Source organism: Planococcus citri, chromosome 5 (genome assembly GCF_950023065.1).
Source record: "Planococcus citri chromosome 5, ihPlaCitr1.1, whole genome shotgun sequence".
NCBI classification, from domain to species: Eukaryota; Metazoa; Arthropoda; class Insecta; order Hemiptera; family Pseudococcidae; genus Planococcus; species Planococcus citri.
In genome coordinates this window covers 10,198,078-10,217,223 of record NC_088681.1, presented here as the reverse complement: position 1 = coordinate 10,217,223, position 19,146 = coordinate 10,198,078, and the positions used below count along the sequence as shown (strand labels likewise).

General features: G+C 33.9%; 1 protein-coding gene and 2 long non-coding RNA genes across 3 annotated transcripts in view; 1 reads left to right on the top strand and 2 right to left on the bottom strand.

Annotated features, from left to right (window-relative positions):
• hwt (heavyweight) overlaps positions 1 to 19,146 on the top strand; it is a 350,931-nt gene that overhangs the window by 48,559 nt on the left and 283,226 nt on the right. The gene's annotated exons all lie outside the window — the stretch shown is intronic.
• On the bottom strand, positions 2,001 to 3,231 carry LOC135848046 (uncharacterized). The gene is made up of 3 exons (XR_010559302.1): positions 2,947 to 3,231; positions 2,339 to 2,553; positions 2,001 to 2,265 (listed from the first exon to the last, which is right to left on the bottom strand). It is a non-coding gene; the product is annotated as an uncharacterized LOC135848046 (long non-coding RNA).
• Positions 8,938 to 10,019, bottom strand: LOC135848623 (uncharacterized). Its single transcript, XR_010559398.1, has 2 exons — positions 9,533 to 10,019; positions 8,938 to 9,393 (listed from the first exon to the last, which is right to left on the bottom strand). It is a non-coding gene; the product is annotated as an uncharacterized LOC135848623 (long non-coding RNA).

Genomic DNA, 19,146 nt, shown 5'->3' with positions numbered 1-19,146 from the left:
CACTATATACTTTTTACCAAGAGAAATAAAACCTACCCAGAACCTATCCTTGAATTTAAAGGACATCCTTTAGTTTTCAAACCAACTACTAAATTCCTTGGACTTACTTTTGATAAAAAACTTACTTGGACGCCTCATTTTTTCAACATAAAAGCTCAACTTAACAAACGTCTAAATTTACTAAAAATTGTTAAAAATCCAAAGTATAACCCATCACGCCAACTATTACTTCACTTGTACAAAGCTCTGATACGTAGTAAAATTGAATATGGAAGTCCATGCTTTATAAACCTGTCAAATAAAACTACTAACATTCTCAAAACTGTTCAAAATTCCTCCTTGCGCATCTGCATAGGTGCTCTCTATTCGTCTCCAATTGATAGTATTTATTGTGAAGCTGCAGAGCTTCCTCCTGATTTTAGGAAAATTCTCATGACAAACAAATTCTTAACAACTGTTGCAAATAATCCATTTCACCCTCTTCAAAGGTCACTCAATGTCTACAGCTCTCAGCATTTCCTCCATACTTCAGGTCCAATCCCAGAATTTATCAAAAATATGAACAACCTACAAATTGACCTAAAAAACCTAATACATCAACCAATATCTTATCCCCCCTGGTCTCTCAAACCTATACAGATGGAATTTTACTTAAGAAACTACCCAAAACATGATCACTCCCCATTATTAATCAAGAGTCATTACTTAGAACTGTTATCAAACTATACTGAATATAACTTATGCTTCACAGATGGTTCAAAAATTTCTAATATTCATACTGGTTATGCTTACTCAATTAATGACAAAGTTCTCAGTTTCAAAATTCATAACTGTGCCTCAATTTTTACTGCTGAACTCACTGCCATAAAACATTGCCTAATAGATATAATTTCCATTCAATCAGAAAATAAAAAATTCTTAATCCAAAGCGACTCACTAAGTTCACTGCTATCCATTCAAAACATTTTTTCTGACCATCCCATAGTCCAAGACATACATAAGTCCCTTTTTAACCTCCAATATTATGATTACTCAATTAGCTTCATGTATGTTCCCAGCCACATAGGTATCACTGGAAACGAAACTGTTGATAAATTAGCAAAAACAGCCGCTACCCCCTCCCCTCTTACCACTCTCACTCCTGATGACATTAAATCTCTAATCACTCACAACACATTTACTAACTGGCAGAACTTTTGGTCACAACAAACTTCAAACAAACTCTTCCAACATAAAAAAAACTACTCTCCCCTGGAAAAATCTAGGCCACCTGAACAGAAAAGAAGAAATCCTGATTACCAGACTAAGAATAGGCCACACAAAAATTACTCATAACCACTTATACCAAAAAGAACCAAAACCCTCATGCCAATTTTGCAGAAACGAACCCATATCCATCCAACACATACTTTTCAACTGTCCCCAACTAAAACAAAACAGACTTACACTACAGATTAAAGAAAACCCACCTACTATCCCTGACGAACCCTCAGAAATACAAAAATTCATCTCCCTAATAAAAAACATCAACCTCACAAACCAAATCTAACCCCCCCCCCCTTACGGGTGTAATAATCTTGTAATTATAAACACCCCCCAAAAAAAAAAAAAAAAAATTTTTTGAGATTTGGCGTAGGAAAAAGGGAAATTTTGCGCTGATTGAGGGGGGATGGAAATTTAGGTTCCCAACACTGGTTTTAGCATAAAATTCGTTGACGCTTTTGGCCAAAAAATCATCAGTTTTGTCGATTTTTTTATTTTTTGTTCATTTTAGCAGAGTTTAGACCTATGTATTTGATAACACTTCAACGTTGATTTACGCTATGTTCAACTTCAATTCGATGTACGTACATCTAGAACGTCTTTTTTATTTTCATCCGAACAATACCATAATGTTTCGATTACTTTCGCCTCTAGTATCGGAAAAAATAGAATACTCATGGAACTAAAATGAGAAGAAATCAACCGAGCAAGTAACTAGTAACATAAAACAATGCAGAGACACTGAGATCGAACTATTTAATACAAATTTTCAAAAATCGTCGCCAAATTGACGAAAACGCAATCGACATAGGTAAATATATACAATAAAAAAGAAAAAAACTGGATACATATTATTACATGTTATAGTACACTCGAAATGAAAAGTATACCCATTGATATCGATATTTTATAACGCTTCGGATAATATCTCGATGATTTATTCAGCTCGACTGCGATGATTCTTGTTCAAAACGTTGAAGTATCACGACACAATTCTGGACACTGAAAATACACTCGAATTTAGCATTGCGAGCTACCTAGGTATTTTTAAGGCGGATGAAAAGTATCTGCTTACCTTTAGACTTGATAGAAACTCACATATTAAGTTTGGATCTATTTTATAAGCTTTTTCGAGCTCTGTTATACGTTTTTCGTGTTCTTCCGTTTTCGCTTTCAATTTAAGTAACGCTGTATTATAGTCTTTCTTCGCTTTGTTGATAGCACGATTGGTTAAATAGTGCTGATCGACGAATAATGCAAACACCAATACGGACGTTGCAGCCGGATGGGCTGAAAAACGGAAACAAAAAGTTGGACATGAAAAAACATATCGAATCATTTTATTCTAGAAATAACTATAGCTTAGTATGCCTCGCATAACTATGTGAGAAAATGCATCGGAATCTTGAATTTTGAAATTTTTTCTACAACGTGATGTACTTTTTTACGTCAATCCTGATGCGAGAAAATTTCTGCAACGTGATGTGACAATTTACGTACATCAATGAGATCGATGTAAAAAAAATACATCATCACGAGAAATAAACGATCGATGTAATTTTTTACATCATGTTGTAGAAAATTTTCTAATTCGGTACGATGTAAAAAATGGCATCGTGTTGTCATGCAATAAATGCATAGTCTATGTAGGGTTAAAGCTACGTAATATGTAAATTGACTTACCAAAGAATGCTTCAGTTTTAGCTGCCAGTTTCGTATATATCGCCTTCATTATGATATTTATTTTAATAATATTATTCATTTTCAAAAAATTGTAAATACAAATTTCGGCTAACTCGAATAAAAAATCAAAACTGGGCAGCAAAATAGAAATACAGAAACTGTTGCGACGCGCGTTGCTTGCGATATTGTGATTGTGAATTAGTGATAAGTTGTTGAGAGATTAACAATCTTCACATTCTCCACTCATAAAGTTTTGCGTTGGTTACTTTGGCAAGAGTGCCTTAAGTTGAAGTTTGCGTACCTTTTTAGACTTTGTTGCCTGGCTGCCCTGCTGTTCACGTTATTGTACGCTCGTTTTATGTCAAACTTTCGAATTCTCTGTTTTTTCTCTCTTGTTGTGAAAAATGGGAAAATTTTGATATGAAAAATTTTTCTTGCGAATAAATTTTGACCAGACTTAGAACTGTTTTTGCAGAATTACTTGAAATGTTGTCGGTTGTCGAATAACGAGTATAAAATTAAAAATAAGTGTAAATATGTAGAATGAAAACAATAATCATAAAAAAATTTTTTGGCATTTTTTTTCAAATTTGGGCTGCACGTCATTCTTTAGAGCTTGAATTACACATTTTTGAAAGCTTTTGCCCTCATCTTCGCTCGTGCCATTTGCTCTTTTTCTCAATATAAAACTATTGTTCAAATTCAAGAAATGTTCAAAGTTTGAATCAGAAAAATAAACTCCTCCCTGCATGAAGAAATTTTTTTTCACTTCTCGAAACGAATTTTTGAAAGCTTTTGCCCTCGCTTCGCTAGAGCTCGTTTGCTTTTTTTTCTATTTTGAATTTTTCAAAAAAAAAAATAATTTGAATTTCAAAATTTTGAAGCAAAGTAATACACGTCTTCTTATAATTACCTAACTCATCACACTAAAAATCATCGTTTTTTACACATACCTCTCGAAATTAAAAATTTGGTTTGTTGAAAAAAAGTTTTTCATTCGCCCAATTTCATTACACGAAGAAATTGAAATGACAAAATTATATTTTTGACATCCGCTTGCTTGAAAAAAAATCTTGGGATGTTGAAGACATTGGAAAAGTGAAAAATCCTAGTGTTTGAAAAATATCCTGTTAAAGTGCTGATTTTTTATTTTCAAATTTTGTTAGACACCTTGTCTTATAACGAATGTATTTTTCTGTATTTTTTTTCCAATAATTTTGATTAAAATTACAAATTTTCTTCCAGTTTCAATTTTTTTAAAAATTTTCCTGTGAAAAATGTTGTTAATTTTTGGTGTTTTTTTAGGGGGGGGGGGGGGGGGAGTGAATAGCATTCTAAAAATTTGGTTGAAAAAAGGTAGTGAAAAAGTAAGTTATTTTTTCAACAAAAAAAATCCGTTACTTAGATACTCTTAGAAAGTGTTTAATTTGGTTGAAAATTAGATGAAACGTTGTAATAAATTGAGCAAAGTATCCCAAAAATGTTAATTTATGAAAAAAAATGGTTCAAAATTACAAAAAATAAATTTCAAGTATCGAAATAAAATGAAATTGTGAAAAAATCGCATAAAAAATAACAAAAACGGCGAAATTATGATAGAAATAAGTGGAAATCTACCAAAAAGTGATAATAGCGTCATCGACTCTGAAAATGTGAAAAATTCTGACCTGATGGAATTTTTTCATCATTTTTTCAGTGGTCGGGTGCGATAAATTTTATAAAAATCAATCATCAAAGTTGAACTTGAAACCTGCATAATTTTCAAGAAAGATCGTCTAAAAATGAGAATTTCATAATCCAAAAGTCACTAAAAGGGTATCCTGCTTCGTTTTTTCGACTTGGTAGGCACCTTGTTGATGTTTCATGACTTCATAGAGTAACATTTTTTATTGAAAAGAGCCTTTCAGGATAAGATGGTGAAATCCGAACTTTCTCCAATTTTGACAAAATTCACTAAAAATGTTAGTTTTGATGTAAAACCATCCCCAACATTTTTTTGAGCTGCACCCCCCCTCACCACAACCCGAAAAATGTGTCCATACGTGCTCAAAATTCTAAAATTTTCGTTCTCCGGAGGTGGTGAAAAATGTGAAAATTTTCATAATTGTTTTTTTGGGGAAGGGGGCTTGAAAATTTCGAAAATTCGTAGAAAAAAACGAAAAGACGTGAAAATGAGTTTCCATTTTTGTGCCTCAAACGTAGGTGAAAACAAAATTGTCCAGGGGCAAACGTCATCAAGTATGTAGACTGCATTTCATGATAAAAACATGAAATTTCTTCTGGTCGTTTTTGGCGCCATTTTCATATTAATTCAACCTCGCTGAAGTCTAAAAGTCATTACTTTCACGATTCGAGGTGGGGAAGTGTCTCAAATTTGAGATTTTTTGTTTTTTTTCCTCAAAAATACCCAAAAAAATTCAGTTTTTACGAAAATCTCGTCCAAAGAAAAGTAAGTAAAACATGCATTTTCGGGGTATTTTTGAGAAAAAAAGGCAAAATCCTCAGTTTGACCTTAAATGTCCAAATGTTCCAAAAAAATTGTTGAAAAAGCACGTTTTTTGCAAGATTGTGATTTTTTGAGCATGTTGCACTGATTATTGCACTTCATAAAAAATATATTATGTTCTACCTTAAGGTGTATGAGTAAATTTTTGAAAAAAAGTTCGCATAAGGCCCCCTCCTAGTTTTTTCTACGAATTTTTGAAATTTTCAATTCCTCAAACCCCCCCCCCCCCTCCCTCTCGCCCACCATTAAACCTACTGGTAAGTAAGCATGTTCCAAGTATGAAACTTTCAAAATTTTTGGGCCACTCCCTCCGGAGAGCTAGAATTTTGAATTTTGAGCACGTATGGGCACATTTCTTGGGTGGGTTGGGGTTAGGTTAGGATTTGGTTGGAGTGGGAGGAGGGGGGTCGACTCAAAATAATTTTTGGGATGGTTTTACATTAAAACTAACATTTTGGTGGAATTTCATCAAAATTGGAGAAAGTGCGGATTTCACTATCTTATCCTGAAGGGCTCTGATTTTTTGGAGGGGTGTGGGGGTGGCATTTCATGAAGAATTCAGTACAATGATTTTTTACTACAAAAATTGATTCAAAAAATATCAAAGTTCTCAATTTTTCCACATGGAGCAATACAAGAGGACAAAGCTCAATGAACGACCATTTTATAGCCAACGAAAACGCCGCAAAGAAATTCTTGGATGTAAGAACATACAGGGGTCTAGAAATAGGCACTGACCATCATTTTGTTCAAGGAGTAATGAGAATGGAAACAACAAGAATACCAGCCAGAAAAAATGAAAAGAAAATCAACACAAGAGCCCTGGATGACCCAACCAACCAATGGCTGTACCAAAAACGGATGAACATCATAAGTGAAGAAATACTAAAAAGCCAGGACATAGAAGAAGAATGGAAAAATATCAAATCCATTGTGACAAAAGCGGCAAAAGAAAGCTTAGGAATGGTTCCATGTAGAATCGGAGCAAAGCGAATAAAAAATTGGGACAACAAAATCCAAGAACTCATTCAAAAGAAAAGACAGGCATTTAGAAAATTCATGAGCTCAAAAAGTGAGGTTGATGGTGAAGAATATCGAAAACAGTCGGCAAAAGTCAAGAGAAAGTCCAAGAAATTACAGAGAGAGAGCTGGGAAAATTTCATCACATTCCTGGAGCATGACACATACAAGTTACGGCCAAAGGTGTATAAGATCATAAGGAGAATTGACACAAATTTTAATGAAAGAGTGGGTTTGCCAAAAATAAAAATCAATGATGCAAAGGAATATTTTGAAGAACTCTGGAGTGATGAAGACGCACAAGACATAAACTATAAAGATAGAAGAGGAAATTGGAGAACCAGAAGACCAAATTTCATTTAAAGAGCTACAAGAAGCTTTGAAAACTGCAAAAAATGCAAAAGCTCCAGGAGAAGATGGCATACCAACAGAATTATACAAATACGCAAGTGGTGAATTCAAAAGAAGACTGCTGGAATTCCTAAATAGGATGTACCAAGAAGAAAAGGTACCTGAAGAATTCAAAATAGCAATTGTAATACCACTGTTCAAAAAAGCTGATATGTCAAACCTGAAAAACTACCGAGGAATAAGTCTACTCAACACCTGCTACAAGATATATGCAAAAATACTGGCAAAACGACTGGCAGACCATGCAGAAGAAAAGATGTCAGAAAGTCAAAACGGATTCAGAAAAGGAAGATCATGCACTGATGCAAGTTTTACTGTAAAACTACTGATGGAAAAAAGGATCGAATACAACCTAGAAACACACATGTGCTTTATAGACCTGGAAAAAGCATATGATAAGGTCAATAGAAAAAAACTGTTTGAAGTGCTAAAAGATGAAGAGATAACATATAAAATGCGAAGTGTAATAAACAGCATTTATAAGAACACCAGAATAAGAGTACGGATTGGAAATAAACTCTCAGAACAAGCAGAAATAAACAGGGGAGTTCGCCAGGGATGCCCACTGTTTTGTGTTTTATTCAACATGTACATGGATCACATGGTGAAAAAATGGCAGAAAATGAAGCCAAAAGGAATCAAGACGGACAGAAGGCAGGAAATATCAACAGTACTTTTCACAGATGATCAAGCAGTACTAGCCGAAACAGAAGATGACCTACAGAGATCAATGTACAATCTAACAAAGACATCAGAAAAGTATGATATGAGAATATCATCAGAGAAAACAAAAACAATGGCCTTCAAAGGAAAGGAACCAGTAAGAAGCAAGATTGTAATAAACGGAAAAATCATTGAACAGGTCAATAATTTCAAATACCTGGGAAACACGATATCATACCAGGGAGAAGTAGATGTTGGTGGAAAGATTGCAAAGTTCCTGAGAGTCACAGGACTGATAAATAGGACCCTGAGAAGCAGTAAGGTGCGAAAAGAAACAAGATTGAAGGTGTACAATACCCTAGCAATACCAATGATGACGTATGGAAGCGAGGTTTGGGCACTGAAGAAATCTGATAAAAGAAGAATAACGGCAGCTGAGATGAAATTCATGAGGAGAACGGTAGGGGTGACTCTCAGAGACAGAGTCCCATCTGAGAAAATAACAGCAGATCTCGGAGTGATACCAGTCATGAAAAAGATAAAAAAGTATAGGAAAGATTGGAGAAATCATGTCAAAAGGATGGAGGAAACAAGATCACCAAAACAGGTCCTCCAATATACACCAACGGGGAAAAGAAGCAGAGGGAGACCAAGGAGGACACTCACTGATACCTCAGGCTCATCCTCAACAGGTTCCACACCACAGCAGACAGGCCAATAGGCCTACCGCTTATAAGGAAACGACGACGACGACTCAATTTTTCCACGCATTTTACTCGAGTGATTTTTTTTCGACGAAATTTTCGAAAAATTTGATCTCGTAGCGACGACGTGTATCCAATTAACCGGTATAGACTGCGAATTATCTCATGATTAATTCAAGTCTCCCGTTTCACCGAGCACAATGGCAATTTTCAATTATTTTCATCGTTAGGAGTCTCGTGAAAAGCACTCATCGGTGAAAATAATTTTCAGAAACGTGGGTGCGTTGGTTGTTGTTTAGCAACAACGTCGAATCGTGTTACTTCATATTGTAAACATGGCTTTCATACAGATATTTACATATACTGTATACGTGTGTATAGTACTTCTTGTTTATGTGGTGTAATGTTCCCTCTGACGTAATAATGAGGTATCCTTTTTCTTTTGGCTTGTTTACGTTTTCAGTGGGATTTTGAACGTGAACTTTTGGATATTGTATTTGAGACATTTTGTTATCAATTATCGCATTAAAGTATTGATTTTGAGATGTCGTTTTGGAGGTTTGGTCCGAGCTTGAGCGAGTGTTGAAATTGTTCTGATTTTAAATTCAACTCGTGTGAGGGTTTCTGTGCAGCGAAGTTGTGCAAGATATTGCGTGCATTATATTGATTTGAAAAAAAAATCACGAATTGAAAAATTTATGTGTATTTATGATTAAAGAAAACAAATTGCTGAAAGAGACCAGGTTGACCTGGCGCATAGATCCCAATTAAAAAGTATCTTAATGATAGAAAATTATGAAAAAAAAATGGAATTAATTTACGAAAATCACAAATTTTTATAATCGAGATTGCAAGTCTTGTTCATCAAGGTACTCGCTAATACACCCTCCTTCGCTGTAATCGTATTTGAAATAAATCACTCCACTTTCCTTATCCGCGCTCACGCATAATTTTATCTTCTTATCGAAGTTATCCCTGCAAGTTACGATCTTATATTGGAATGATCCATATTTACCGTATGTGTCTCGCAGCTTTATGCCAATTTTTTCACATTTAGCTGTACATTTATTTTCACATTTTTGGTCGCAAAGATCTTGAATATCGTAGACAACGTTTAAGAACTCTTTGTCGCAAATTCTGGTGCTAGAAAAAAAATATATCCACATGATATGTTTTGGATGTTACATTTGAAGAAAGTAGCCATACATAAAAATTGATTGAGTACGATCAAAAATAGGTATAAAATGCTAAAATTCGGTTATAATTTATGCATTAAACTTACCAGTTCCACTGATTTGCGCTAGAAAAAAATATATGATACAACGAATCAACTCCTGAAAAAATCGAACAAGAGTAAAAAATGACCGAAAAAATTATCAAGAATTTGATTGACATATTGCTGCTGAATTTTTCGGGAAAGCTTAATCGAACTTGGTCTGTTAGTCTTTCACATTCAATAACTGCGATACGAGTGTATTAAAGCCTTGAAATTTTGCAGTCATAATTTTTTATTCGAAAGCGAATGAAAATTACGTACATTACACGCGATGTGATATGACGTAAGAATCGTCTTGAAATGAATTTTTTGATAGATTTTCGAACATCTGTGTAAACGACTGAACAAGTTGTACTTATTTGAAAACAGAAATAGGCGAATTTGTGGTTTACGAAATCTGTTCTGTAATGTATCGTCGTTCAGATTCAGTTTTTTATTTCATTCTTGAACATATTGAGTAGTTTTCTTGTGAAAAAGTGTAGATGAAAATGACACCAGCATTATCCAAATCCTCAAACACTACACACGATAACTTAGCTGATGTCAAACTAGATTAAGAACGAAATCGATACGATAATTCAATTACCTATCAATCATTACTCAATTATTTACCACCATCAAAGACGTAGAAGTTTTCGCCGCAACGCTACAATAGAACACCCTATGTGTACATAAACGCAGCTGTAAAAAATAATACAAGTATCTGAGCGAGCACTTCTACGAAGTACACAATGAATCATATATTACACTTTGATAATTTCGATGGAAACTTTCCGCCTCGGAAGACTCAGCCAAGTCCATTTAGTAGATTACTACACCGCATATTGTGTATCTCGAACTACTCATACAAAATAGGAAGTGAGTATAAAGTCGTATAGACGTGATTTTTACCATCACTTTCAGCGCCACAACAACAACAAGAACAACAACGAGCAAATTATACCGGATTGCGCGAAAATTAAACTACACAGACACACGTGGCTGCTGAATGGGAATGGCTCATCTCCAATCTCCAGGGCAGCCGACGAGAGGCAGAGAAAAAATAATACACGCAATAACGATCAACTTAAAAACGAGATAAGCTTACCCCGCCTCAGCCCAAGTACACGTAATTTTATTTTCGGGCGTAATATTACTCGTACAACGACGATGAGATGAGAGTAGGTAGCGAGGCGAATTAACGATGAATAATGCTTTCTCGTTACTTCGCCGTCGAGTTGTTAGGTTAGGTGTATATTCGTATTTCGTATTTCACGTGTATATACCTTGTAGGTACTTAGTTACGTAGAAGGTTAGGTATACCTATTCCAGCATCCAATTTTTTCTCTCCCCTTGGAAATCCCACACATTAAACGCTCCCTTGAATATCACGAGCCGGAGCGACAAACAATGTATTTTCATTACGTATTTTAACACTTTGCCACCAGCTTAAACCGGCGAATTTCCGCAGGTAAAGGGCGATTCGACTCATCCTCTACTTACGTCAGCTGGAAACGTGGGGAGGAGGGGGGGGGTCAAGATGCCGACAATGTCAACATACGCTCCACACGTGCTTTAAAAACGTGGAAAAAGCTTCAACAATCAAAGCTGGAAATTTTTTCAGCTCAAAAAATTCTGTTGTTTTTTTCTTTTTAGATAATCGGTCTAAAAGGTAAACAAAAACGTACTCTGTATTTTTGCTGTTGCACAATAGAAGGGGAGGAGCTAAAGTTCGCAAATTTTCAAAAAATGGCTCCACACAAAAATGATTTGAAATTTCTCGAGAATTTTGACAAAAATAATTTGCAGAAGAATTTCGAGCTCAAACTTGAGTCATGATTCTATCCATATTCAACTTCTCAAAATAGATCCGAAATTTTGCAATAAATTCAAAATATTTCGACAAAAATAATTTTTTGAAGAATTTTGTGCTCAAACTTGAGTAATGCTTCTCCATTCAACCTCTCAAAATGGATCCAAAATTTCGCGTGAAATTCAAATATTTTGACGAAAACGTCATATTTGAACATTTTGAAGAATTTCAAACAGTAAATTGTGTCACGATATTGGGATTTTTGAAAAAAATAATATAATTCAACCTATCAAAATGGGTTACAATTTCGGCAGAAAATCAGAAATTTTTATCAAAACTTTTTTCAACTTTTCTGAAGAATTTTGAACCCAAAAATCAAAATTGAGTCAATTTATATTTTGTGGAAAATTTCAATCCATTCTGATAAGACTGCATACTGATCTCTTCTTCCAGTAAGATTTAAAAAAATTCCTCAAAAAATATTTGATGGAAATTTTTGGTTTTCTATTGACCCCAATTTTATCCTTGAATTAAAAGAAAAAATTGAAAATCAAAGTTCAGCTGTTTTTTATATCCGAAAAAGTATCCAGTTCGAAGAGAAACTTATAAAAAAAATTACACCCCCCCCCCTCGGGGAAACCTTTTCTTTAATTGCAAAGTATAATAATATGGTAAATATAGAAAACTGAAAAAAACGATCTGGAAAATTGGTTTGGAAAACCTGGAAATAAAATTGCCAAAAGGCTCATTCCTTGTGCTGAAATTGTCAAGGTCTCATTTTTTGCCAAAAATTGTAATTAAAAAAAACAATAAAATCTATGTACTGTAATTCCTGGTAAATTCTCATCATGTGCTGGCGTAATTCTGCATGGGCAAATAACATAGTGAATTGTAATTTGTTAGTGGTGAATTACCATAAATAAGTTTTAATAAATTACTGTAATTTTTTAGTCAATTACAATCTTTTTAAAACTCTTCAAAATTTCCTCAGTTTTTGGTAATTTACTCATGTCATTTTTAAGGAACGAACACAAATTTTTTTTATAAATGAAATCGATGCAATTTCTAGTAAACTTTGTAATTTTTGGTAAATTCCGTTAATATTGGTAAATTACGATATTCTTGGCAAATTACCGTGAATTATTATGAATGTTTTCATTTTTTTGGAAAATTCCTCTCCTAGTAAGTTGAGCAATTTTCCTTGAAGTAGTCATCGTTTTTTAGTACAATTATTTTTTTGTTTTAAATTACTGTAATTCTTAGTAAATTACTGTAATTCTTAGCAGGGATGAAAAGCTAGCCGAAAGCTTAAAGCCGAAAGCTGCAAAGCCGAGCAGATTTTTACACTTAGCCAAAAGCTAAAAGTTTGCAAGTTTCATTTTTTCCAAGCCGAAAGCTAGCCAAAAGTTTCATTCTTTTGGCTTTTTTCAAAGACTTTTTTATAGAATTGAATTCTCTAAATTCAGAAGAAACAAAAAAATGAAAAAATTTCATTCAATTTTATTTTAATGCGATTTAGTGAAATGAAAAAAAAATGAAAATAATTCTAGCAATGAATATTCTCCACTATCACTAATATTATGAAATCGATGTACCTGATCTAATTTTTAATTCCATTTTGTTGTAAATTGATGGCGTATATCAGCTAAAAGTTTAAAGTCAAAAGCTTAAAGTTGAAAGCTAAAAGCTTAATGAAATATAGCTGAAAGCTGTTAAATTGAAAATATAAGGGAATGCCATTGGAAGCCGAAAGTTTGGCTAAAGCAAGCCTTAAAAATCGAGATGGCCAAAAGGCGAAAGCTAAAGCCAAAAGTTTCAATTTTGAAATTTCAAGCTAAAAGCCAAAAGCTGAAGTTTCATTTTAAGGCTTTTCATCCCTGATTCTTAGTAATTACTGTAATGTTTAGTAAAAACAATAATTCCTGGTAATTTCTGGTAAATTACGGTATTTTTTGGTAAATTACAGTAATTTTTGGTACATTAAGGATGTCATTTTTGGAAAATTGAGGGAGTAAATTTCAATTACCACCATTTTTAGCGAATGGTCTAGAGTTTTAAAAATTGAAACTATTGAAATGGGCTAGTGTCATTTTTGATGAATTTTGTAATTTTTGGTAGAAGATTACCTTAATTTTTGATGAATAATGTGATTTTTGACAAATTACTATAATTTAGGGTAGTTTACCGTAATTTGTGGCAATTTACAGTAAATTTTGGTCAATTGTCGTATGTGGTAAATAAAACTGTAATTTCGGGTAATTTACCATAATTTCTGGTAATTTACTGTAATTTTTGATTAGTTGTCATATATGATAATTTACCATAATTTTGGGTAATTTACTGTAATTTCTGGTACTCAACCGTAATTTCTGGTAATTTACCGTAATTTCTGGTAATTTACCATAATGTTTGGTAATTTACCATAATGTTTGGTAATTTACCATAATGTTTGGTAATTTACCGTAATTTTAGGTAATTTACCGTAATTTTTGGTCAATTGTTGTATGTGGTAATTTACCGTAATTTTGGGTAATTTTTGTAACTTTTGATAATTTACCATAATTTCTGGTAATTTACCGTAATTTATGGTTAGTTGTCATATGTGATAATTTACCATAATTTCGGGTAATTTACCTTAATTTTTGGTTAGTTGTCATATGTGATAATTTACCATATTTTCGGGTAATTTACCATAATTTCTGGTAATTTACCGTATTGTTTGATAATTTTAGGTAATTTACCGCAGTTTTTTGTTAATTGTTGTATGTTGTAATTCACCGTAATTCCGGGTAATTCACCGTAATTTTGGGTAATTTACTGTAATTTCGGGTAATTTACCTTAATTTTTGGTTAGTTGTCATATGTGATGATTTACCATATTTTCGGTTAATTTACCATAATTTCTGGTAATTTACCGTAATGTTTGATAATTTTAGGTAATTTACCGCAATTTTTTGTTAATTGTTGTATGTGGTAATTCACCGTAATTCCGGGTAACTGACTGTAATTCCGGGTAATTCACCGTAATTTTGGGTAATTTACCGTAATTTCGGGTAATTTACCGTAATTTTCGTATTCTTTGCTAAGTTATCGCCATTTTCAGCAAACTGTCAAGATTTTCAAAAAGTTGAAATGGATGATCATTTTTGGTAAACCCTGTTGTAAATCTGAATTAATTTTTGGTAATGTGCCGTAAATTTTCTCTTTTTTTAAAATTATTTTTGGCGACTCTCTTCAAAGTTTGAACTGTCCTGATTTTTGGATAAATGACTCATCATTTTTAATGACTCGACAGGTTTTTTAGAAAATAAAATTGATTTAGTTTATGGCATCTACCTGTAGTTTTTGTAAAATAACTGTCATTTTTGGTAAACTACCGCAATTTTGACACTTAAGGACAAAAATTTCAAACGATTTTACGACGTTGGTGGATATTGGGGACGAATGAGTAATTTTCCAATCTCTCAGCTGTAAAGAAACCCATCTGACACCATTGCTTTTCTATATTAGAATTTACAAAACGTTCCGTTATCGTATGGCTGAAACATCCTGCGAGAATAATATTGTAATCGACTCGTCGAAATTTCGAATATTGTTTATCTACCTACTTATCGAATCGACAATACTCTCGACGATTTTTTTTCCTCACTTGGACGACCGTCCGCATCCCGTCCCGCGTCCGCAAAATTACGACGAGTCATCGATACACTTTCGTTGGTCGTCGTCGTCGTCGTCGTAGAGAGTGAAACTGATACGAGAAAATTAAATATTGATTTTAGCAAAAGTTACTTACTTACGCGCCGCTATAATAAAGCTTATTTATTGTTAATTTGTGTACAAAGACGAGGACGACGAGCGATGCGGACACGACGATGAAGTGATGACGAGTAGCTCGTCGCGAGAGTCGAAGACGAAGACAGGGAAGAGTACGCAGGGAGCGAGAAATAGACAAGCGTACAATGCTAATACGCGCCGAAACTTTCCACCATACGGTATCGGTAATGTTGTGGTAATTATTACGGTATTAACACCGATGAATAATCGCCTATGGTTTGAATAGCCTTGGAGCTGGTACGAAGATCGTACATATTAGATATTGCCATTGTATAAGGTGTTCGCGATGAAGATGGGGTTTTATTATGCGAATTTTCCTCCGTTTTCTGCGAGGAAATTGACGCGGGTTTTATTCGTCGTGATGTGATGAGGATTTTGGTTTTTTTTTTCGGATGCTGGGGTAAATTTTTAAAGGAAGATGTATGAGTTTTCTCGCGGAGGCACAGCAAGATGTTTATTGTTGAGTAGGAGGTGTGAGATTTTTTGTTTGTTTATTGACTTTTCAACAATGTAAATAATGAAGGGTGTTTCTCTTATTATGGTCGGTGTAATTTTTCGACACCCTGTTGACTTCGTTCGAGTGGATAGAAGAATAGAAAGATCACAGGAGGGGGGAGGAGGGTCAAATCGGGTCTACATTTAAATGTGTGTTAGACTTGTATGGTCAAAGAGATCATTCTGATTTATTAGGGGTTGTGGCAGAGCTACCCTACCCCCTGCTATTGTGTTTGCCAGGCTTGTCCTTCTTGTTATATCGATCTAGACGATAAATTCAATAGAAAATCCGACCATCGATGTTGACATCTGCTGCGAGACGTCTTCCTTTTTTTAAATCGATCTATTGTGCAGAGATCGTACGAATTCGCATATGGTTTCGGAGTATTATGTTCAAGCCTCAGCCCAGGGTATTGTCAATTGTGGAATGCATCGTTAAGAGTCATCGCTGCGCTGACGATACCACCAGCAGACTGAGACAAAAGCAGCTCACAGCACAGAAGAGACCGCGAATAATTATCTACGTCGCTCGTCCTCATCGTCGTCGTCTTTGTGGTTGTTTACGTCAATTTTCATCATTCTGCGAAAACAGCTCGAGCTCGCGAATATTTTCCCGAATCCCGAACCCGATCGATTGATACTAAATTACGTAATTGCCTATCCCGCGACTAATACGCGATTTCGAGTTTCCGGGTACTGGTATTATAATACCAGTACATTGACGATGGGAAAACGTGATGACGAGCTAGCCACGTGTATTATACGTAGAAAGCTATGACTGGATGGATGGCGATGATGAGGGTGAGGGTGGTTCGCACGCGGCATAATAATGTAAAATAAACACCACCGAAATCTATCAAGGCCGAAGAAGGAAAAAAAAACGACGACCGAGAAAGAAATAGGGTAAAAAAGCTCGGGGATTATTTGCCAAAAATAACATAAAACGAGAAACGAATTCCGACTCGAAAGGTAGAAAAGTATTATAGAATATATACGTACAAGGGAAGTATTGCTCGTTTGTAAAAACCTGACCAATGTGTACACGCACGCTAACGTGTATAGGTAGGTGATTTTAAAAGGGTCTGACCACGTGGACACGAGACGATGAAGGGGTACCTCTTACCTTACCTTATATACCTATGGCTACATTTTGTGTTGAGACGAATTGAAATTTAGATTGACATGGAATGAATTTCACGATACGTTTAAGCTGTACTGGTATTGGACTGCTCTCCATCGTCTCTTACTACACATACGAGGTTTATAGGTACATTACACGTATTATTTGTCCGTGTAAATGATATACTTAAGCTTATATGTGGGCGAAATATACCTATGTACCTACCTACCTGTATTGGAACGTGATACGAAATAACAAAATTATTCTTCGCAGATGGGGCAAGGGTAAAAGCTCTACCACAAAAGATAAATATAAGTATCGGAGTAGGTACGATTTGCTATATATACAGAGTGAGAGATTGATGGAGTTGGGTTTTCGTATTTGATTAGGTTCTTTATGTCAAAAGGAATTTGGTAATTTGGATGTAGAAAAGATTCGTCTTCCTACGTTACGTTTGTTCACGAACGCTTGATCATCGGTCGAGGTTGAAATGTTATTTTTCTGCCACGAAGTGGTTGCTTTATTGGGTATTTATATTGATTTAGTTTTGAAAGTAGGTAGGGTTTTATATAATCGTATTTGAATTTTATTTTTTAGGTCGTATTCGATTAATTTGGTTGATTAGTGTGTGAGTGTGCGAATGGTGGAGGTTAGGAGAGAATTTTGGGTGGTTTTGAGCCGCCATTTTGGGTGGAATTATAATGTGATGGAAATGTTATTGATCAAGGCTGAAAATGTTGAATTGAAATCTTTATGTGTTATTTTCTCTTGTCAGAGTGAAGCGAAGGACTGGAATCAACGAATAAGCGTACGAATTTCGGCAAAATTGTTGAAAGGATGCGATTTTTCTGAGGAAAATTTTTTTTGAAAAATTGATTTTTTGGCGGAATAGATGGAAATCTTGCATTTTCCTCTCGAAATTCTTAGAATTTTTTTTTACCAAAATTACCAGGGTAATCCAGGCTTTTTGCCAAATTTTCAAAAAGGGATAATTTTTTCAGAAACAGTCAAAATTCCTATTTCATTGCAAAAAATTATCAAATATCCTCTTTTTTTTATCGAAATTGTCAGAGGAAGCCAAATTTCTCGTCAAATTTTCACAACTACTAAATTTTTCTAAATACTCGTATGTCAAAATTTTCACTTCTTGGCCAAAATTTTCAAAAATCTTACCTTTTTATCAAAGATATTAGAAATTTCACTTTTAGCCAGAATTGACCAAAAAAATTGTTTCCAAATTCTGATTCTTGAAAAAAATCGCGGAAAATTGTATGTACTTTTTTTGATGAAACATTTCACTTTTTTGCCAAAGCCTTCGAACACCCACTTTTGATGCAAAATTGTCAGAAAAGCCTGATTTCTTGCCATTTCAGAAATACGCTACTTTTTTGCTATTTTGTAAAAAATTTAACGTTTATAAATTTTTTTCAAAAAGTTTTACATATGTTTTTTTTTTTTTTTTGAAATATTAAGTATACTTTTTGGCCAAAATTTCCAAAAATCTTACACTTGACTACTAAAGTAACCAGAAAACCTAAACTTGGCCGAAAGCCTGTCGAAAAATTATGAAATTTCAACTGTTCCATCAAGTTTTGACTATTCTGCCATACCTACCTAAATTTCCAATTAAATCCTTTTGCCAAAATCCCCAAAAATTTTATTTTTTTGCTAAAATTGCTAAAAATCTCACTATTTTGAAAATTTATGGTCAAAACTGCTCGATTATTTTGCCAAAATAATTAGAAAGTTCAGTTTTTTTTGCAAAAATTTTCATAAGGTTTTTTTGTTTTGCCAAAATTGACAAAAAATCCTACTTTTCTGCCAAAATTTTCAAAATTTCCCTTGTTTTGCCAAAATTGCCCGGAAATTCAGATTTTTTCCCAAAATTTTCAGAAGAAGCTTTTTTGTAGGTATTTTTAGCAAAAATTGTCAAAAGTTCTGTTTTTATGTTAAGCTTCTCAAAAATTGAACTTTTCCCCCGAAAATTTCAAAAAGTTTTTACTTCTTTGTCAATATTTTTAAAAATTTCATTTTTTGCCTGAATTCACAATAATTTTTTTGTTTTTTGTTGGAATTCCAAAAAATCTTACATTTTTACTCAAAATTGCCTGAAGTTGAAGCGCTGGATTTTTTTGTTGAAATTGACAAAAGTTTTGATTTTTTGCAAAAGTTTTCATAAGTTTTACTGTTTTGCCAAAATTGCCAAAAAACACTATTTTTCTGCAAAAATTGCAAGAAAATTTTCATTTTTTCTCTAAATTTTCAAGAAGGCTTATCTTCATCAAAAATTGTTGAAATTTCTGTAATACTACCTACTTTTTTGGCAAATTTTTCAAAAATTGTTCTTTTCAGCTAACATTTTGAATAACTTCATTTTTT